Below are 24,075 nucleotides of genomic sequence, written 5' to 3'. Positions count from 1 at the left end.
CGCACGAAGTAGCTGATCTTATGAAAAAGTCTGGATGACAAGCACTTCTCACGTTTATACAGTCCTAATCGAATTCTGTGTGAGATGTCGAGAATTTGATCTATTTCTTAAGTTGAAAGAAGTATTCTGTGGGAAACTCTTCAAGAATAATTGACGATGTTTCTGTTGAAGTAGCCCAGCCTCTTTCTCTCTCTCTCACACACACACACACACACACACAAAATAATACAAGACTTACCTAAACGTCAGAGAACAGTGAAAAAGGAGAGTGGAAATTATACTGTAGGCCTACCAAGTGTATTTTGTTAAATAAATGTTTGCTTTAAGAACTGCAGTACAGTGACGTCACGAAAGTGTGTGACATTGAAATGATTCTCACCACCGCCATATACACACGAGTTCTAATTAATTACACTTAAATGGCCTACATTTTTCGCCTGTTAATTCGCACATATGAAGAAAATGTTGGCCACCTTTGACCTATCTGCAGCCATACACTTTATATTGTATAATGTGTTAATAAGCAGCACCGACGGTTTAATATCTTTAAACTCATTAAACACCGGAAGTATTGACTGTCCAAAGATTTCCGACACTTTTGCACAATGCCGTTCGACGCTTTACGTGGTATTTCAAAACGATTACTCAGGATTTGCAGAAAGCTACTTGACTACCACTTTTCAGTTTTTCTTTTGTAAAAGGATACACCTATTCAATCGTCTAGAGTTATCTCCCCCCCCCCCCTAGATTAATTCATATCATATGAATCGGTATAACGATGTTAACTGAAAATTCCTAATTTCCATTTTTGTAACTGAATTTATCAAATATCGATAGTGCCTCTGAATAGGCAAGTAGATCGAATTTAGCATAATTTTGTTTTTTAAATTTTCGTTTGAGAGAATTGTGAGTTGTTGATTTACCCACCTCATTTAAAAAAAAAACAAACGTGTCCACATTCATTCTGTACATTTTTTTTTTTTAAATTATGATTATACTTATTATTAGTAAAGAGTTGCAACAATGCGAAATCCAGTATGTTGTGTATGTGAAAGAAAGAGTTTGAGAGGTTATAAGGAAGCAGGTTGGATCAAGCACTTCTGAGCTCCAGCTACATTATGGCAAAAATTGTCAGATCTTAAAGACGGAGGACACCTTTTTGTGACCTGGATTTCTCTCTGTCTCTGAATCAGGCTGTTCTGGATGACAAAACTTTAGAAGCAAATTCGGATGTTTGCATGAAGAAGTAGACAATGTATCCTACAGTTTAGCCCTCCATTGTCTTCAGGAGTTGGAGCATGTTTCCCATAAGATTAGTAGTAAATACTACGTTGAACCTATGTTTTGTATCTGCACATGAGCCATCTCTCTGAAAGCATTCAAACGAGATTGATGTTGACCGGAACATATCCCTCAACAGTACTTCATATCTTAAAAACACCCACCTTTTTAATATGCTTATTTTCTACCTTTTTCGTATCACACTCTTACTTTAAAATATGACGACCTATATATTAACGGCTCGCACTTTCAGATAACGGAGCCGTATCTCCGTTTAGCTGTCGCAGTAGCACGAGTGGTTTCGCCTAACAGAACAACGCCGCAGACGGGAGGCACGCTTTGTTATTGATTGGTCCATCACACCTCCCTAGCTCAGGCAGAATGAACCTGGCTAAAGATGACGTCACCAAACCGGAACAATGGATGCAGCAAACGCCAGCTAGCGGCCAGTTTTGACTGCTGAGAAAGAGGTGTTTTATGTTCGTGAGGGTTGCCTACCGTAGCGTTAGTGTTCAGGTGAGGTTGGGAGTATAAGGTTCACTCTTCATTTTCTTATTCCTACAGTTTGTGTAGGTGTGATTTCGAGCAAACGAAGAAAAGACTGCGGTGCTATCGTGCAGCACATCATCCCACACTTATGGTGGGCCTACTAGCAATCCACGGTGTGTGCTGACAGTGACAACAACCTGCCTGACTGGAGCGAGCACGCAGACAGCGTCGGAATCAAGGTAAGATTGTGCTCTCTCCTTCTCTTAGACAACTAAATACCTGTTATCTGCCGAGTTCAGAAGGCGTGGATCGCGGACGTTGTTGGTCCGTCCCACTGATGAAAAGTCCTTCATACTAAAAAAGATAAAACAGGGATAGTATGTAAGGAGTGCCGATCAAAACTCAAAAGATAAGACCTTTTTTTATTAATGTTTCTCTGGGTGTTGATTATTCCGAGTTATGAGGAGGGGGGGGGGGGAACTTGTTAGGCCTACCAGTGACTCATGCTGCTATGTTTTTGTCGCCTTTCACTTAGGCTCTTTTTACTTCTCCACCCCTTCAGTTTGAAGTGTTCTGTGATCATATATATGTGTGTGTGTGTATATATATATAATCAGCATTATGATAACGATTAGTTTTTAGTGAATACACGTTGGCATTTTATGACTTCATTAGGCTTAATTACAGACGTGGTTGTTCATTCGCGTTATCATTGCTTAATCAGCTTACCCAATATTCTACAAGTGACTACACCACCGTAGCATTCATTGAAAAGACAAGTAAATACAAGCTTGTTGTTGTTGTTTGAAATCAGCAAGAGAAATCGAATTGAACTAAGTACATCTGATCCGTGTAATTACGTTATTGATGTAATTTTCTATCTAGAAATGACAATTTTTTAGAATTTAATTTTTTATTATACACATCTCAAGTAATCTGAGAACGGAAGATGAAATCATAACTGGTTAAGGGAAAGTGAGAACTGGTAAGATGTTACATGCTACAAACTATATTTCCGTTTGTAGCATCTTTGCAGCTTTTTACTTCAGTTTGTATTTCAGAATGCCATTATTCATAATTTGCTTTACCATTTCAACACTCGTGCTTTCTTCCCCTCCATCCCTCCCGCTGATGTCACCTTGCAGCCGAGACATTATGCAACTTTCCAGTATCCCAGATGGGTGTGTCAGCTGCATTCGGTTAAACCTAAAAGGTCAACCAAACATGTCGCTGCGGGTCACCACAAGTTAAGAGTTTGTATAACTACAGTGGATGCTATCGTTGGGTCATGACTTTTTCACAAATCGACCGACAAGTTTCTTTTCTTGGGATTTTTTGTTAATTCCTTTTGGTTTTAATTTTATCTTGCAGAAAAAAATTTGAACGAGTGTTTAAATACGTTTTGTCTTTGTATGTTGGGAAACCATCGTATTATTCCTGTTTACTAACAGTGGGATGTTACTAACAGAATTTTAAATTTTATATTTCGAATTCAGGAAAAAAAATGTTCTTGGCAATTTTTGCAATCACTACAAAAAAGTAACGTTGACTTTCAACCCCTATTTGTTTAATATACGAGGAGGGGGGGGGGTTGAAAAATTCTGATAAACACATAGAACAAAAATTATATAAAAGCAACTGATATAACCACAAGAAAGAACTTACGAGGATATAAGAACATAAGTTATCTTCATAACTCTGCTACTACTACTATGTTCTTTCTTGCTTTTTATCGGTTGCTTTAATATCATTTTTGTTCTAGGTGTTTATCAGAACTTTCAGTCCCCCCCCCCCCTTCTCGTATATTTAACATGATCTAAAGCAGTTGAAAAAATGAATGTATTTTAATATGTCATCTCCTTAATCGTGTTTTCAGACTTTTGGAATCCCTATCACAATGTTATTACGTCTACAAACTGTCCCATTTCAAAAACTGAAAACTTACAGGCTGATGTTTATGTTTCTGTAGGCTTAATAATAACATTGAATACGTATTCACGGTGTATTTTAAAATCTGTACGACGAATCAATATTTGGATTTTGATTTGTCATTCTAGATATATTTTCGAGTTTCTAATGGAAGGAGAATTTTCTTTCTAAATAGGGAACTTTAAGTTCTCTGTTTTGACCGAATGCAGTTGTGGTCATTCGTGGCCAAAAATCATCGGGGATATGGATGTTAACTTTATCCAATAAGTACAATACTACTGACTCTGAAGAAATTGATTTTCCCACCTTCTTTTGCTACTTTTTCCAATGATTTTCATTTATTAACTCTTTATAAAGACTGACTTAAGTGTTCTCATATTTCAAATTTTATTTTTATTCCTCTTTTCGTGGGTAAGACAAGTGAGGACTTCGTGATAAAAGTTGCTCCCCCGAGGTGTTATAATTCGAGTAACTGAATGCATTCAAGTGCCTACTAATTTATACATTCATAACCTTTCTTGATTATTGCACATTTCCGCGTAACCTTGGCAAGGTTACATCAGAAACGGATTCCTTTTTGAAAGAAAGAGGAACTTCCTTTGCACATGGCAATGTAGGTGATTAACTCTCATGGCGTAAACAAGTTTAATAGGTTACGTCTCGAGTCTGAGAGTTCGAATTAAAAACTTCCCGCAATCAAACTTTTGATATGAATCTGTTGACAAGCAAAAAAAAAAAAAAATACTCAAACACTGCTCAGATATTCACGACAAACCTGACTCTATAAACTTAAACATGATGGAACAATCGTTGGTTGGCAGTTGCGTTTTCTGTAACTAATGTTCGTAATATGAAGGATCTGGTCCTCGATTCGGATTGTGTGTTAATATTCTATACGCTAAATTTCTGCAGTAGAAGTGACTAGTTGGTCAAGGACTGACTTCTGTTGGCCATATTTAACAGAAGTCATCCAATTTATCAGCAGCTTTAGCAGCATGTTCACGAATTTAAGTAGTTCAACATGTTGCTTGCATTTTATTTAGGATGTACGATAATCCACATGCAGATTTAATCAGTAAATTATATATTTTTCTAATTTCTTGACCTCGCAGTTCTGTATAAAAGACTGGGGACAGACAACTTTGTTTTATATACACGCTTTTACTTCTCCAGAAACAAAGAGAGAAAATCAGCCACTTTGGAGCAGTTAATTGACTTATAAGATCTTAATATTTGAGTTTTAGGATTTAGAGATTAAAGATATATCTTTACATTTAATACCTCCCCCCTCCCAGAAAAAAAAAGTTAAACGAGGCTAGTGATCTTTAGCAGTTAGGGACAAAATCCATCATTACGAACAGGTTAGATAATATTTCACAAATATGAAAGAAGTTGCCTCAGTAACTATAGGGATTTCACGCACTGCTTTTGCATGAGATGAATTACAGGAATAAAGCTGTATTTGCTAGTTCTGCACGATTTTGAAAGAAGGAACAAACAACAATAGTTCCACACGTAACAACATATCATCTTTTCTTAATGTTGAATCATAAGTCCAAAGTTGTTGTTTTTTCCTTTATTTTAATAGGTTTCTTCACCCGCTCTCCATAAAAATGAAGAAATAACTGCTATTAGAAATTGTACATAACGTTCTAGAAAAATATTGTTCGTTAGCTTTTTAATGGTTAAAATATCATGTGAGAGCATAATAGTGGAGTTGTTGAATGTTGACGAGATCCTCCCACGTTTTCGTTCGGAGGAGAGATGACGACTTCGGCTGCAGATAATGATGCATGAAACTAGCTTTCGACGCGCATAGTGTACTCAAATACTGCCCATTTTGTAACATTTTTGAAGATATACACAACATACTTTTTCGTGATCTGTGCGTCCGAAGAACATCGTCTTAAATCAAATTTCAATATATATAGAATAAAAATTCTTTTCCTTAAAGTACATTTTAGAACTTTTAAGTGACAAACTTGCATTTGTTTACAGTCCTAAATTTTTGCACTGTCTTCATCCTTACCTGCATTACTGAAACTGTTAAAATTCATATCTAATTGTAAATTAAGGTAAGTTGTGTTTCTCATAGTGACAAATTTTCAAGTTCAGGACCATTAATTCATTCTATACACATTTAAGAATCCCCCCCCCCACTCCGATGCTTAGTCTCATGATACGGTAATGTTATAGTTTTTAATATTAAGTATATTGCTTACTTAATGTTAATAATAACTTAAGTACATTAAGTTATTCAAGCTGTACTTTGTCCCAGGTGAAAATGTTCTTACCTACTCACTGACTGCAGTACTCTGCAGGTGTCATTATTTGCCAAAGATAACAGATACTGTAATAGGTTTTTTAAATATCAGATTAAAGTTTTTCTTTGTAACTGAATTTGAGTTATATTTTGTTATGAATCGGTCAATAATAATCCTAATTTTTTTTTTGGAATCTATTGTAATTGTGGCCACAATTACGATTTTAAGGGAGGAGGGTGAGAGATGAATTTCATCACCCAGTGCGATACCACCACCCTGCTCTTATTGGAGATATAAGACTTAAATTTCGTATTTAGTTTCTAGAGTAGAAAAACTGGATTATTTAACGATTCAGCTCGTCCATGGTATCAGTATTAACTAACTTACTATAGGTTCAACTTTCGCGAGTAGTAGGATAAAAAGAAAAGTAAAGATTAGTTTATATGTAAATAGAAGCATGGTTTGAAGATATCGAAACCTTCAACATCAAGCAACTTGTGCTCAGACGCTTCTGAGCTTCCCGTTTCTTTATTATTGTCAGATTTAGAAATTGACGACTGTAAATCAAACGCCGATTGCTTTTATGTGCCTGGTTAATTTACAAGTGTTAAGCAGCAAGACACCTCTCGTGCGGTAATGACTACGTACTTTTATTACTCTGAGTGTGAAATAAGAGACAAAAGATTTAAGAAAAAAAAAACGTCTAATTAACAATGGCTGCACGGCTTGTAAAGTTAATTTGTCTGAACTGGATTAAGGTAAAAGGCCGGTGTCTCTGGCTTTTGAGTTGCTAATGATTATTGAGAGAACCAAGAGATCATGCAATAGATAAATACTTCTTTATACTAATGTATCGGATTTTATTTTTCTAAACATCTGCTATATGACTAGTACTTCCCTCTTTAATCTTCCAGCATCTGCACTCGCATCACCACAATGCTGCAGTTACTGTCCACGCAGTTTCCTGTTTGGATAGGAAGTGAACGTCATCGGCCATTTATTAAACTATCAACAAACCTCACCCGATAACCGATTAAAGAGAAGTAATTAAACGATCTCCATAATTTTTAATTTATCAAAACAAAAATCTGAACTAGTTACGTTTCCAATTAAGTTACTGGAACAAATTTCTGTCCTTAGGAGGAAGCGAAACCATGAAATTTCTTCCGTTGAGTCCCCACCCCCGCCTCGCATATCAAAAGTTGAATGAAAAATTACTTTAAAACATTATACACTAATAAGCTGCATTTCGTTACCTACTTCAAGATTCTGATATGTTCACACTTAAGGTTGTTAAACATCAAATTAAGGAAGTATTAAAATATGGAATTCGAAAGTCTCACTTGGTTAGAACGACTCACTGGGGTCCAGGAAGTCTTGAAATAATCACCTCCTGCATAATCACTTGGATTTTGGCCTCATAGCCTTAGTTGCTTTAGTCACACTTCAAAAATAACTCAACTCTTACTCGGACTTCTTAATGAAAACCAAGGTGGTGCAGTAAGTGTTAGGCAGGTCCCTTATGTTCCACCTTGATATAATGTAACAATTGATACACAGGGAAATGCAGTGCTAAGACTTGGTTTCTTCAATGAAATACGTGAAAGTAAATGAAGTGTTTTTAAACATTGCCAAATGTGTTCTTTTTAATTTTTTTTTTTTTATTATTGTGAACGTAAGTAAAATATTCAGGTATAGCATTGAATAACTTCATGCTTATAATAAGCTGACGTGTTCACGTGAGGGGAGTTCGCTTTTTTTAAGGTCCGTGCTGAAAACATATGGAATCCAACCGTGTGGATCCTATTTACAAAATCCTTTTAGAATTTTCTTTTTATTCAGCTATTCAAGGAATGAACAGCTGAACAAAACATCTTCATTTTATTTTGATAAAATGAACAGCTGATTCACTACTAAAATTCTGAAATTGTTAAAATATGCTAATAGAACAAGTATTGTTTATCGTTTAAAAGAAAAAAGTAGTTTCATTAACAATTAGTTCCCCCCTTCATATAAGTGATTTTGTGCCGGTTGAACGTTAGATATTTCACACCACAGAAATCTCAATTTAAAGCAATGTTTCAGTTTTGTTAATTGCTGTATCGAGTGATAGTTTCCTCTCTTCAACCCATATGTTCAAATACCACAGTGGTCATGAAAGGTTTCGAATAGTATTAAGTGTAGCTACATTCATTAACCGGTTGTGAGACTACCACTCTGCTTTACTTGAGACCCGAAGTGACTTGAAGAGTTCCATTATTTAGCCTTTAGAACAGTTACCAGTTTTCTAACTTCAAGACCATAACTATATCTTGTAAGATTTACAACTCTTCGTGCGAGGAATTAATATTAAACAATATTGCTATATAAGAAATAGTCCGCGTTAATTTATGCACGCAAGAAAAGGAACCAGACGGGGGGGGGGGAAGTATTTCCATAATCCAGAGACACGTTAATAGCTATCAATCTGCTGTAAACATCACGTGTATTTAAAACTGGTCGCATCATCGTTCTGCTGCTCCTCCTCCTTTCAGTGGTAGAGGCTACTTCAAAACAAGCACATAAAAAAAAAAAAAAAAAAAAAAAAAAAAAAAAAAAAAAAAAAATTCGAAATCGAATGATATGAACGTGGGGAATTTTATTTTTATTTCGTAATATCTTTTACTCTGTTATTTTCATGAGCGTTTTCCCCGTGCGATTTTCATTAGATGTTAACCCAAATCGCAAAAGTGCCAGGTTCCAAATCGTACGTCTGAATATTTTAATCGTAGCTCGTGTATTAATAAATGCGCACGTCGCTTCGTTAAAAGTTTAACTACCTCTGGGGAACACAGGATGGAACGAAGTTGGCGCACCACTTGCTTTTATAATTGTCATAATTGTGCGCAGAGAATGTTGAAGTTGCTTTCACTGTTATGCTCGACACATTCGCCGTTCCTTCAAGTGTCATTTAAAGGGATCATGCGTTGAGCATCTCTGTAGCGCAGTCGCGACTATGTCGCGACATTTCCCTTTCGGTTGGAAAGACCTGAATTCGAATTTCGTCGCTTAGTTCTATGGAACTTCTCAGTGGAAGTGAGTGAGCCGTTCTCGTATGCAGACTGCAGGGTTTTTTTCACCCAAACAACGCCAGGGTCTTATTTTTTTTTCCACTCCAAATTTGACGAAACTTGCATTTAACCTGAAATGAGTGGAATGACAGTCGATTTATATATCCTATGCTTATAAAACTTACTATGGAGGAAACCAAGGAAGTGATTAAGTTTTATATTTGGAGTTTTTGTGAAGATGAAATGGCTGTTCATATGTGACTGGTATGTAGCCCGAAAAAAATTTTAAACCGAACTGCCTTTAGTTGGAGATTTTTTTTTTATTATTATTCTGACTAAAAATGCAGCACCCTTTTAATAGTCAATTGAAATAAATACTTCTTAAAGAATTGTATAACTACCAGTAACGAGTTAAATCTCTGGGCTAATTATTTTTCTTCGTAGAATTACGCACGCTGTAATGGAAGTAATTATAGTAAACGTAAGTAGAATTGCTATGTAGCGAATTAAGGCTGTCCTTTTAAATGCAAAGTCTTACTTTACATAAGCTGTGCGGCATGAATTATTAATCTTCGGACGCGAATTTCGAATATTGTTTAAACTGTCTGTATGCATTATGGTGATAAGCATCTTGAACAACGGTGTTGTTAATAACTAAACAAGTAAACATTTTAGAGTTGAACCAAATGTGGTGGATGCAACCTTTGTTGGTACGAATGAAATTTTATGAGTTGGCAGTGAATTTTCCCTACTATCCGCAACATTTCATATTTTTAGTATTGCGGATTTATCTGTACCTTTTTTTTTTTATAATTCTGTCTGTACTGGATCGAACTCATTTCCAAGAATGACTGATGAATAATAACCAGCCTTACTTTGAAGTTCTTCCTTCAGTTCTGAAGTAAGACAATTACTCATCATTAGAAGTTTATTAATCTCAAATAACTAGTTTATTTATTGCATTTATGTGATTACAATTACTGAATCCAGTTCTTATAAATATTTCTTCCCATGAAAAAGAAATCAAGCGATGCTTACCACAACCCATAAGTTAGCTAAACATTTATTTTTTTCCTTTACTAATTGAAATTAGAGTTTCCAGAAGTCTGCTACATTTTTTTTCGCCTCTGTTATTGAAATAAACCACTTAGTTTTCTATAATGTGAAGAATAGGAAAAGAAAACACGAACAGTATCCATCTTTTTTTTTTTTTTTTTTTTTTTTTTTTTTTTTTTTTTAACTATTTCCTGCATCAGATAATGAAACCAAAACACCGAAAAATTGGTAACCTCCCCACTATTGAATCCCAGATTAATGAATAGCTCCATTATTTATGACCAAGGATTCTCAACATTATGATTTTAGATTAAAAATAATTTCAGGTATTCCTTCCCTCTGGCTTTCTACGCTTTTAATACTGCACAGAACAGTAAGCAATCATTTCTGAAAAATTTTGACTTCTCAGAGATCGACGAGATATTTTCAAAAATAATCTTCTAAACTGAAACGTTTTAGAAGAAGAAATCTTCTTTTAAACTGAAACTACATAACAAAATAATTTGTAACTGAGGGATCTCTTTAAATAGTTTACCTGTTAAGAACGCACCAATTTCTGAACAACATTCATTGTTAAGAAATATGCAACTGATTATTTGCATTTTAAATTATCAGTTAATTGGGAAAAAAATCCGTATCAAATCCAATGGGTGAGTTGGAGCAAACGTATCTGATTAGAGAACTTAGCACTGAAGACCACTTCCTCAGATGAGATTCTCCACACAAATGCGTCATGGAGATGAGCAATTATTTGCTGTTTATTAAGGCAGCATTTCGAGTGCCTCGAGGAGTCTGTTCACTTTAGTTAGAATATATCAAGGGTTAAGTAAATGGCACACACTCACTTTATCGCTCATAAATCCAATAAGGAGAATGCTGCTGCTTTGATTCCTCTATAGCATATTGTGTAGTCGACACGAAGGGAGTTTTCGATCTGCAGTGCCATTGATATGTAGCTCGGCGTTTCGATTTGGACATGCCTTGTAGGAAAGCAGCTGAGAACGAAGAAAGCCCGTTGTCATAGCAACTCGCACTTCGACTTACTCTCAAGGTTCATTCATTATGCGAAATTAGAATGATGTTAAGTTATGAATCGAGTAATGATCACTACCACTGAGCGGAATGCGAAGCTTAAGTTTACTTTTGTAAAAAAAAAAAAAAAAAAAAAAAAAAAAAATTCCGGTTTGTCCTTTCTAACATTCGCTTTTAATTTTTTTATTTTTTCAATTCTTATCAAGATGGTGGACGCACTTATTTTATGCAGACAGAGTAATTATTTTAATGCAATGAGATGCACTTATCTTCAGTGGTAGTCATAATGTGATGCGGGGCTGATTTTTAATCGAAGCCTTTCTCGTTTTTCTTAACACGTTATGATTATAGCAATAAGAAACTACTAAAGCGAGTAATAGGACACTTGCTGATATTGATGGAAAGCGAGCATTGTCTTCAGGCTAATTTAATATTAAATGCTTGCTACACTAATGTGATACTGCAAATGGTAAACCAGTGATTTAATCCTCAAGGTGTAAAGCAACTGTTCATACTACGAGTATACAACCTCAGAAAAAAAGAAAGAAAAATTAAATTTTAGCCAAGTATATCGAGCTATCGTTCGATATCTTGGGTGTGGTTCTTAAAAACTCATTACCTTATTCTGGTTCATTCCCCTTGTATACTTTCTTAAAGACGTGCACACTTCCTTTTGCCCCCCCCCCCCCTTCTCTCGGCAGAGCTAATAAAATTGAATCCGGAAAAATAAACAAGTGAAATGCCAGAGGGAGGGGAATTTGTTATTGTTTGAAAGGGGGAAAGAAAAAATATTCTGTGATAAAGACGAGTAAAACGAATGGTATTTCTGACATAAAAGACTCGTTAATCACTTACGGAATTACTTAAATAGTATTTTCATTCATTATAAATGATAAAATCGAAAGTTTTTAATGTACACGCAGCATGAATTTTAATGTTTTTAATCTTACATTACGAGTAATCTGAAAATCCAAGTTGATTTATATGTGATTCACAGCCCACCTAATTACCGGAGTGGTTCAAAATACAGGACGATCTATTTATCTTACCAGATCACATCTGGCTTTCGGATGTAATTATACCACAAGCTGTTGGCCATTGACATTTCTACACAACGCAGTACTTTCATTTATAACCATGGGCTGTTGCAGACATTTATTTTGAAACGTTATTCGTGTATATTTTTATAAAATTTATCGAACATCTGTAATAGTAGTTTAAATGATATCCGAAGAATAATCATACGTGTTTGCAATAAAGTGCCCTGCTTTACACGGAAAACTTAAAATCTGATTCCAGCTGTGCAACTTGTTCAGGAGCACAACTCGGCAAAAAGCAGGTTTCTTCCATATCGAATTTAAGTTGTGCAAAAACTCGCTCGACGGCGAATTCAAGTGGTTCGATCACTACTGCTGACTGAGGAGTTTCGTTTATAAATGACTAACGTATTTTGAATAACCTTGGTTTATTCAAAGTTTCATCTGAATGACTTTGCCACCAACCGAGTTGTGGAATGTGGGACATTGGAATTCCATGAAAGTTTTTTGGGAAATTGCTTGCATTTAAGATTGAGGACAGTTTCACAAAAGCCATGTGCTTATTTCTTCAGTGGGAGAGGCAGTGCTGAGAAATAAAAGAATATTTCAGTTTTTCTCCTGAGTGTCGAAAACCGGTGTTGGTTAGTTACAAACTACATGCAAATACGGCTTTGACGGTTCTTTTATCGAATCGTTTCCAAGAAGAAATTGCAAGAATTATCAGCAATTTTTTGTTGGTGTATATTGAATATTCTGAGCTAAAGCACATTTGTAGTCTTGCATTTATTCTTACAACGGAAGTTCCGTTGTTAAGCGCGGAGTTCTGTGTGTTCTTCTATTGGAAATCCATCATTAATTTTTCTTCCCCTCTATAGATTACTTTTCCCATCCAAGTTTCATCTTGGCATTTATATAGGTTTCTGTTACCACTATTGTACACTGTATTTTGGGTTAAGCATATACTAGTCTTTGAAACGAGTTCCTTAACCCTTCAGGGCACAACGGCAAGTACCAAGAAATAGCACAGAGAAACGGGGAAATTCCATAAAGGTATCGCCAGTGATTTTGAAATAACTGGCTAGCGAGTGGTTAGTTCCCAGAACTAGTCTCTGCGCTTTTGACAATGAGGTTTGAAACCGTCTGCTGACTTGTAGGTTTCTTTATTTTTTTAAATGAAGTATTTTCTTTGCATAAAACAAACTTGAAAGACCAGTTAGTCTGCGAAAGTTGCAAAACATCTCTGGCTAATGCTAATTAAAAAAAGAAAACAGGTATTGGAAACCGACGAATATTGCATTGAAAGTAGTTGCTGTCAAAAGATGATTCCCAACGGGGCTTAAACACTCGACTTATTAGCCGAGTTTGTCTTCAAATAGAAGGGAAGTTGTTTTTATTCGCTAAAACGTCCTGCGTTTTTCAATATACGTGCATGAGACTACTGCACGCTTGCTAGATAAAAGAAAAAAACTATTTAAATCCATACTTTGCAGTAGGCTTGCAGATAAATGTAATCATTTATATTCACAGCTGCTGTTACATTCGTTGCAGTAGGGACACCCCCCCCCAGTCGTACTGAAAGTAAATAAACAGGCATCGAAATTACGAGGAGATCATTAATGTTTCACAATAAGATTCTTGCATGAGGACAACATCCGTTATCACAGCACGTGAACTTAAATCAACTCCACTTCTAACATACAAGGATAAATCAAAGTAAAATTGAGATTTTTTTTCCTAATTAAATCTAGAAAAGTCAAGAAAAGCCAACTTCATTTTTCTCCTTTGGACCTTTCTACTCATTCATGCACCTTAATTGGATTTTTCATCGCGATCATTCTGTTGTAAATCTCGGTGGGTTTGACCCTTTCCGACATTCTGTCGGTACATCCATAAACTTTGCGAAGTCGACTTCTTGTATCCTCAATTGTACGATATACAGTTAGCAGCTGAGAAGGTATATTCAGAAAAAAAAACAGAAGGAAAAAATTAAGCATAATAGCAAAAATGTCATGCATTGGATTTACAGCAATGCATTTATAGTGAAAGAAGTATGCAGTTTTTTTTTTTTTTTTTTTTTTTTACAATGAAAGATGTATACTGTCGTTACACATAGCCTTTATAGCACTGCAAGTCAAACAAATATACTCCTTCTAATCAACTAGACATTATAACGACAATGGCGCGTGGCTAAGTGCGACTTCTACCATAGGATGCCATCACAGTGGCCTTAACCATTTTGATGAAGAGCTGCATCACTCAAGTCAGCTGTACGCCACATTAACTCGGCTGATAGAATGCCCTATACACGAGAGATTTCAGTACCTATGACAGATACGTGCTGTATGTGGAGGCAGGATGCCACCCCAGTCAAGATACTAACACCGAAGGATTGTATGGAAATCTTGACAGTCCGACATTAGTAGTGGTAGGACACTACGTAAAGATCTGTCCGGTACCTGTTTCGACGAAAGGGCAATTACATATGCTCCAGACATCAGTTATGACAATGAACAGGGCAGACTATACTGCTGAAAGGGGGCGTCATATCAAGTCCTTATGCTAAAGTGCATCCTAATAATTGTGAACTTCGGTAGCGGAGGTGCTATGGTTTGGATCAGCCTCTCCTGACGAACTTGAACATTCGGTTGTAGTGTAGTGCAGTGCCAAATAATGAATACTGACTGATATGTATCACTTCTGTTATTCTCCTACATTTAGCAGAAGTATAACATTTTCTGCTAAATGTTGTTGAAGTGTATAGTTTAGATATATTTGAAATTTCGAACTGTCCCTGTACTTTTTTTTTTCTACTGTCTAGTTTGCTACGGTCAGTACTTCACAGTATCCACGCGAAATAACGCAGGAAACAGCAGAGTTATTATTAGCATTGCGATCTCTCACATGGCTGCCTTGGTAGCCTAACTTTTAAAATCAAGTTAGTTATCAAGATAGCTGCTCATTTTATTTCTCGTTCTTGAAAAAGACTTCAATGGAGTCTATAGAAGACAGTAAGTATCATTCATTGAACATGCGAATGGGCAGATAGCTTTTCGAACAGTCAATTTCTTTTAATGAAAAATCTACATTCAAGTAATGTTCTTTCGTCAAAAAACCTAGCATTATCCCTGAACTTATGCACTTGGAATTTACCCACACACGGAACTGCCGTGTCATAGGTCTTGGATCTCTAATTGAGCGGGGCTGATTTTATAATATACTGGTAGCCCGGTTCTCCCTGAATTCAACAGAATTCAAGGAGAACCGGCTTGAAGACTCGACACTCAGGGTAGCCCCCTGAGTTTCAAATAACTTTGACAAAAAATGTGACACAAAAACGTTACGAAAAAAGGCTTATTTTATATTATAGAGTAGATAAATAAAAGTTGTATCACGAAATGCATTCTGGTTTCGCTTGATTCAAACAGTAACGATAATATGAACTTAGTATTGTAACCACGAGTTTATAGCACACATGCTGTGTGTCCTTGATGATGATGATGTCAACTTTTGCCGTTTATCTCTAACAGTGTTGTGCAATAATTTATGCCAGTACTTGTCAATAATTCCTTTATTTTAGTGTTCAGCTTAATTGCTGTTTCGTTTTTCAGCCATGATAGACACAACTCTACGTACTGTTGCCCTTGACCTCAGAAAGGAGAGGTATGTTGCCCCCCGTCCCTTTAGCGAACAGTTCATTAAATCATATAACCTTGCTTCAGATATTGTTTTACATGCCGTGCTAAGACAAGTCTAGTTATACGTATTGCATTCCCCTGCCGTTACTTGATTTCAAAGCAGAGGTCGACTTATGCACCCCTATAACAAGCGATATTAGTAAGAAATCAAATGTTTTGAAAACAACTGAGATTTCGTCCTACACAAACTATGAGGAGTAGATGTTTTTTCCACAATATTCGAAGTTACTCTGGAGTATGAAGTAATCAGTAGGTTACGCAAACGGTATTCAGAGTACGAGAGTGAGTTCAGCCGCTCGTGAAAAGCATCGTTTCTCAATATCATTTGTATGTTGATTACATTAAGAGTATTACAACAGTCGAACCTAGCGTGATTTTGTTTTGGACCATTTGAAACGTTCCAAATGAAACGCCAAAATCTAATACTGTTCCTAAATATTCTGCATATCATTAAATTTCACTAAGCCAGAAAGGAATAATTCTTCCCTCGCTTAATGCAAGAAAAAAAAAAATTCAAGTCGTCCTGATTCAAAAATGCGATTTACTTCACTACAGCATATCACTATGTGCAGCATTCAGTTTAATTGACATCTAGCACTGGCAACCTAATGAATTGTTTCTTATAACACAATTTTGATATTGTCCAGAATTGTTTTCGAGAATATCAAACATTTATATGATCGAGTATTGTATTTTTGATTAAAAATAAATCAGTGGGTCAAAGTTACACGTTTGAATGTAAATTTAATCTTTATTATAAACAGTTTCTTTGGTCTTTCATCCTTTTCATCTTGCATTTGACTCCTCCCACCACACACACACATACATCTCGTTCTATATTGATTCATTTCTTTTGGTAGTCGATATTTTTCTCTTCCCATTCCTATGTACTGGATTAAATTATATCACTTGTCTATTACTCAATCTGTACATTAATGATATTGGGAAGGATTTGAAAAGCGACATACAGCCTATTTGCCGATGATGCAAAGATAGGTAGGGTAATCAGGAATGTTGCTGATATGCAGTCTTTGCAGAGTGATTTGAATAGGCTGGAATTGTGGGCATGGGAAAATGGATGTCAGTTCAATGTCAGTAAATGTAAAGCCATTCACTTCGGCATGATTAGATATCCAATGTCGCATTATTGGTGGGATTAGGCTAGAAGAAACTGAGGCTAGGGATCTTGGATTGTTAATAGATAGGAAGTTGAAGTTTAGGGGCCATGTGGCAAAGATTGCCAATACAACTCGAAATATAATTGCAATGCTGAAACGTTCACATGTAAAGATAAGGATGTTATTTTTCCTCTTTACAAGGCCTTGATAAGGCCTCACTTGGACTATTGGTTTCCTGGTTTCCGTTGTGATTCTGATATATTGCAGAGAGTGCAAAGGAGAGTGTTAAAAATGATATCAGGATTGTGGAATACTGATTATGAAGACAGATTGAGAATTTGTAGACTGCAGACACTATCAAACAGAAGAAAGAGGGTATGATATGATTGAGACTTACAAACTTCTGAAAGGATCGTACAAGATTTCAATTTATGGAAGGTGAGGAAAGAACGAGAGGGCATCCTTGGAAGCTGAGAATGAAGGCCACCAAGTCTGACTCCCTGGAGGTCTCTTAATAATTATATATATATATATATATATATATATATATATATATATATATATATATATTTGATCTGGTATGATTCTCCTCTTTGGCTCAGTCGGCGATGCCTTGCGGTTGAAAAGACCAAGGTTCGAATCCTGTCTTGGATACGAAGTTGGAAAGCACTTGACCAGGCTTTTCAGTTGAAGATTAGTCGGTCTCATACAGAGTTAAAGGGTTTTTCTTCCCTCAAATTTGATTTCTTCATCTTCCTAAACAGAAAAACCGGCCAGAAGAACAGACTCCGTTTGCAGACTTGGGCGGTTATTCCCTTCTGCGTTGTCTGCTATCATAATCAGCTACCAGGTTAGTAAGAATCCAAATTACTTGGCTGTGACAGGTCATTGAGCCTAACACGAAAGGGAAGATGGATGACCTTCTAATGCCATACTTTGTTTTGTTTCGTAAAGTCTTTAAATAATCTTGTTCGCTTACTTAATTCATAATCTGATTTTTGAAGGTCATCTTCATTATTTTGTACGTAGATAATCAAATTATATTAGTGTTGTAGATTCTTGTTAAGCGGAATCCTTACTTTGTTGTTTTTGTAATTTGGTCAATATAATATTAATCGTTAAAGACAACTGCATCCCTCTCTTACACATTCATTACCATCACCTTTGTTAATTTATTACTTAATCGTAATTTTATTTTTATGTTTTATATAAACCATATGTCTTGTACTAATGAGCTAGATATTTTTTCCCATCACACTCCATAATGTTGTATCTTATCAAGAGCTTTCTCATAATATATAAAAGCTTAATGCGTTTCCAATTTTTTTCCAGTAATTTAAGACCAAATATCTATATGTGGTTTTTGTCTAAAACTGCTTGGTTCTTCTGAGAGTGAATTGCCTTCAATATTTGAATGTCATTTATTCATTTAATTAAAATATATTAGATTATTTATACAGTAATTCATATCTCCTTTCTTAAATCTAAACCTAGCTCGAAACTGATCTGATGGTACTTGACATTTCCAGCGATCTTAAGAATCCTTGATACAAATCTTCTCCACCACACTCCCAAAGAAACACTTGTCATTTAATACTTAACTCCAGTTGCTTTTATGGATTATGTCAGTTCAGGAGCTTGTTTGGATACTTATAATCGCTTCGTTTAGTTCGGTTCTGTATATATTTCTTCACTATTTTCTATTAACAAATTTGGGAATTGGGGTCATACCTTAAATTCTTGAGTTCAATCCGTATATTGATTTGTGTAAGTATTATCTTTATTTCCGTAATATCTAGGATTTATCTTATTTTCCATGTATATCTTCTATTTTATTAATAATTGTATCCTAAAAATCTTGATGGACATTCTTTACTATAGTTTTAACTATATTTCTGTTTGATCTACTTCTTCTCTTTTTTTTTTTTTTTGAGGGAAATCTTTATATTAATATCATGTTTTATAGATTTTTCTCAAAATTTTTATTCCTTTTTATTATATTTTCTTTCCAAGTATTGTAGTTGCCTTGTAAATTATCTTTTAGGTTTTCACGCTGCTACTTTTTCTTTCTTTTTTTTTTTGTCGCTTCTTCTCGTAATAATATACTTATGTTTTGTGATATGCTTCATTTCTTTTATTTATTTTGTTAGCATTTCTATTTTAGAGATTACTAAATGATCAGAAAAGATGTAAACGTGCCTATTTCTTACATGTGAGGAGGTAGTCCATTATCCAGTAATGAGTCAGTGTCATAGCTCTTTGTTCCCCTAGCATTCCACGGTATCCGTTTTTTTTTTTTTTACCTAAAATAATTAAGTGATTGAAAACGCTATAATCTAACAAGTGCATACAAATTTTGTCAAATGCGCCTTAATTTTGATTTTTCGATTTTTTTTTTTTTTTTTTTTAGTTGGTTATATAAAGCTGCCGAGTGTCTTGTTTACAATCTAACAAACCTCCAAATCTAGAAGTAGAATATCAAAACTAGAAATGTGTGCCAAATCGGATGTTTTACATTGATTGTTGTATCAGAAATTGCAAAGATATTTTTAATGTGTGACCAACGGGCGTTGTTACTAGCAATAAAGAAACTAACTTACTCTCGCACGCACGCTCGACAGACTTTGGGGGAAGGAGTTGCTGAATGCACTTCCCGTTGGTTGAACGTCACAAGACTTGATTGTAGTCGTGTTTAACCTGCAGGAAATGTATATTGTTTCTGAGAGGCATTTAAGACTGAATGGATATAATTACTTCTGTGAAGTGTTAGCAAAGTTTATTCCAGGAAGATTGTGCTAAATTTCAGCAGTTCTCATAAAACAATTCGAAATTCATGGAATGCATTAAGCTGCATAGTTAAATAGATAGTTAACTACAAAGATAATAAGCCGAAAGGCTATTTTACCGGCGAATTTCTTAATTAAGAGGGAGATGTTAAATCCCGTTTTATTTTATAGCCGGGTACGAAACTAGGGTCGAAATCCATCGACATCCATAGAGTTTCAATGCCGAAAAAACTATCGGCAGAACCAAGTGTAAATGATCACTTGGATAGTACAACACCAGGGCAATTCCATGCAAAGGTGGAGCAAGATCCCTCACTAACTTTAATATTCTTTCATAATGTAGATATATTGTTTTACATTATGAGAAGAGGTCACATCAAATTCGCTGGTAAAATAGCCTTTCGGCTTATTATCTTTGTAGTTAACAATATATAGTACACCACTTCGGCAATTCGATAGTAGAGGTATGTAAGTTTCTGTTCACTTAAAACCTTGGATAAGTAATAAAATATTACTTTATTACTAATTTTATTACCTTGGATAAGTAATAAAATAAGTAATAAAATGTTATCCAATCTGATGTTGGATAACATTTTATTAGTTATTTTATTTAGTTATTTATTAGTTATTTTATTAGCCAACTTTGAATAAAGTTAACGGCAAACAGCTATTCCGAAATGTCATTAAAAATTGTCGTAGAGAATGTAGCAACAAATAATGATGTAGTTCTCCAATTGTCGTTAAATGCCCGGAGCTCATGCAGAAATGCAGTTTGTCAATGTATTTGCAATTGTTATGCTTGCATAACAGCTGTGCAACACTTACGTAAAGTAAGTTTCGAAATCAAGGAAGATCCTTCAAAATTATGTTCCATTTTTAAATAGGGCAGTTTGTGCCTACCGCAGACGACCGGATCTAAAATGGGCGATGACCTAAGGATAGGCAAAGACGAATGTCTAACGACATTCAGTATCATAAATTTCAAACTAAATCGACGTGTGTGAGAGAGTGCGAGTGAAGATCCTTCTAATGAAAGCGTAGCTACGTCGCGATGCCAAACATGAAGCAACAACTTCCGATCATCGATTCACCATTATGTACATGTAATACTATTACATACGTACATGTAATAGTAATGAGCCAAAGAGTATTTCTCACACTGTTGATTGACAACAAGGAAACTGAAATCCTTATTTTATATGACTGAAGTCTTCCACTATAGTAACAATAACCGCATCATGGTTATTGGATTCATTTTAGATAAGTAACATTTTTTTTTTCAACCACTTCGTAATCTTACTTATACTCCAGTGGTTAAATTCATCCGGAACATTTTTCTGTTATGTGACTTTTCTCCCTTTACGGTAATTAAGCCTAACGCGAAACAGACAGCAATGGCAGGTTATTAAGATGTGCATGTAATTGGTGCGGTATTAACAAAAGATCGCGCAACCGAAAGATAAAAGCATAGCCGACAATTGAGTTGAAATGCTAACTCTCTTCAACCGAATTCCATATGTGAAACTGCCATAACATTCATATATGTGTGTGTGTATTCTTAGTTTTAACAGTTCGGTTGAATTTAATTGCTGCTTTGGGGCAGGCGAACTCGCACACATTTAATTAATAACAATGGTTTTTAGTTAGACACTGTGTTTGCCAGTGCAGCATATTGTTTTGCTTGAAACAGCATAGTTTCTATGAGAGGGGAATGTGATTCATTAATTAGTGTTTTTATCCCAGTTGTCTCTAATTGCACTATTTGTTGAGAAATATATTACACAGAGTGCTTGTATTTTATTCACTGACAATAAAAGTACTTGATTTTCTTGCCTTTTCAGTACAGTGGCTGTTGGGGAGGGCGTGTTGTTTACTGCTGCAAGCGAGTTACTCGCCAACGTGAACGTATTGAAGCTTTTTTTTTTCATGTGCGAGGTATATGCGAAACGTTTTAATTTCTTTTTTTGAAAAGTAAAATCAGGGGTGCGAGTTATATGCGAGGGAGAGTTATTCGAGTAAATACGGTATTTCAATTATGGATAAGTATATCGGTGCCTTCTTTAGACGGAAAAATAGCTCGGATCGTTTTGATAATACAAAACGTTTGTAATGTGTGGTTTCTGAAGAGGTCTGTAACAACTCCACAGAAACACAGAATTCCCATCAGTTGCAATGCGATAATATTAATACGCTGAACGAAAGGAAAGATTTGCTGACTCGCTGGACACTCATTCAAAGGCAAATACAATTGGTTATTTTGTTGGAACATTTTTCTGTTTTGTGACTTTTCTCCCTTTTCGGTAATTATGCTTACATTGTGTTATTATTCAACAATTGTTTACAGTTTTCAATGTGTATATAAAGTCGATATCAACAGTCGCCTGATTACGAACGCGTGATGAAGGGGACGGGAAGGTTTGGAGCTTCCTCATAGCTTCCAAAGGTAAATACCATTGATTATTTTGTATTGTGCCCCATGGAACTTATTCGTTTAGAAATTAACCACTGTTATACTCGTATATTGTAGCATCTGTTATTCATTCAAGACTGTAACCAGTTCAGTTACAGAACCTCTGATCCACTTGGCATGAACAAATCACTGCTGCAAGGCAGGTCACCTTAGTCGAAATATGTTTGGTATTCCTTTTTTACACGTCTTATCTACACGTCTCAAACTCAGATTAACGATTTACGTAATTTGAAGTATCGTTAGCCTGTTTTGTGCTTGGTTAGGGCAATTTATTTTTAAGTACTTTAACCCTGCGTAGGTCGCGACTGATGTGACAGATACAAACAATTGTTTAATATAAATATTCTTACACATATCCAGTGTAGAGCTTGGAGGTCATGACTAGCTGCGCATGCATATATTACGACTGATATTCCACACTGTTTGTGGTCAGTTTTGGTTTAACAAGTGTTATGTAAAGGTGTGTGATATTTCATAGTAAATTGTATCTGAGAGATACCGCTACCTCCTATGTCAGTATAGTATTAGTTTTTTTTTTTTTTTTTTAATTTACCGAGACGTTGAAGAGATTCAGCGATTTTGTTACTCGAGTTCGATTATGAGAATGATAGTCTAATGCGAAAGTGAAAATGATATTTGATAGTAAATTGTGTCCGAGAGATACCGCGAACTCCGATGTCATTATACTATTGGTTTAGTTGGATTTTTTTCTTTGTTTCTTTGTTCAATAATTTCTAGATTGTAACTGAAAATAAACCATCATATATTATATTTGCAATATTTTTTTAATTTTATCGCATGTTAGCACATACTAGTAATGAATGTATCTCTCAGATACACGCGACCTCCGCTGCAATTTTTTAGACCGCGACCTCCGCATTACAGTGATACAAACTGTAACCCAAACCAATTATTAATGTCTAGTATTAATACTAATGTAGAGAATAGCAGTGTTGCTGTTGTATTTAATATGAAATCTGGGTTGAACTTCTCACTTCGCTTTTAGCTTAAACGTAACCGATGTTTTGAGTATTTCTGCTAAAATGTTTCTTAAAGTTAATTCAATTTCTCAGAACTTGCAAAGTTCGTCACAGACGCCATTGTAGTAATTTTAGATAACCGAAAGGTTTTCATTGCCCCCCCCCCCCCCGTAAGATTCAACAGAGGCTGCGAGCGAGTCTAATGGGATTTTATAACGATCTTGGAGAATTTTACTCGGGTTTTTGCGAAATGTGGTGATTCCATGTGGAGAATATTAAGCAGCTCACTTTAAAGGCATAAAATAAAATTACAATATCGTGGATGTTTCTTATGACGTAGGCTTTTTTGTTTTTTCTTTCTTTCTCCTTGCCTGAAACATGTAGGATGTCAGACCATCATGGATGCATCAATCCTAGCTGAATAAAATTGAGAAAAAATATTTTAATGAATCTAAAAAAAAGCTCTAGGTGATCTGGTTAACCTGAGCACCTATCAGTATTATACGGTACAGATCGCTAGTCTGAATTAATATGATAACCCTTAATTTAGAGGAAAATACTACCTGCGGTTTTCAATTGGTTTACTTAGGCAATTCATAAATTACTCTGGCTTAATACCGAACTATTTTTCAGGTTGACTATCATTATTCAACATGAAATTAATTTTGCCATTCGCCCAACCTCAAGATATTGGTCTCGCATTTGGTGTGATGACCCAAAAATCTTCCGAATTCTACATTGTATCTAGAAAAGAGATGTTCACTTAGAGTGCTCCCCTCTCCCCGTGGCTTTTCCATAGACTCTTTTTGCAGTTTTTTCTACAGGCATTTCCATGCCGCGGCTCCAGTAAACTGGCAGCCACTCACTATTCTCCCACTTTCGTCTAAC

General features: G+C 35.4%; 1 protein-coding gene across 3 annotated transcripts in view; it reads left to right on the top strand.

Moving 5' to 3' along the window:
• Positions 1-1,797: 1,797 nt before the first annotated feature.
• Positions 1,798-24,075, top strand: part of FucTA (glycoprotein 3-alpha-L-fucosyltransferase A) — a 301,606-nt gene continuing 279,328 nt past the window's right edge. For all 3 annotated transcript variants that reach the window (XM_090414646.1, XM_090414642.1, XM_090414644.1), the window contains exon 1: positions 1,798-2,009. The gene's annotated coding sequence lies outside the window, so the exon portion shown is untranslated. The remainder of the gene's footprint in view (positions 2,010-24,075) is intronic.

Source organism: Typopeltis vanoorti, chromosome 25 (genome assembly GCF_054136105.1).
Source record: "Typopeltis vanoorti isolate ZY-2024b chromosome 25, IOZ_Tvanoo_1.0, whole genome shotgun sequence".
NCBI lineage: Eukaryota > Metazoa > Arthropoda > Arachnida > Uropygi > Thelyphonidae > Typopeltis > Typopeltis vanoorti.
Note: the sequence above shows the minus strand (reverse complement) of the source record. Positions and strands in the feature narration are given on the sequence as shown.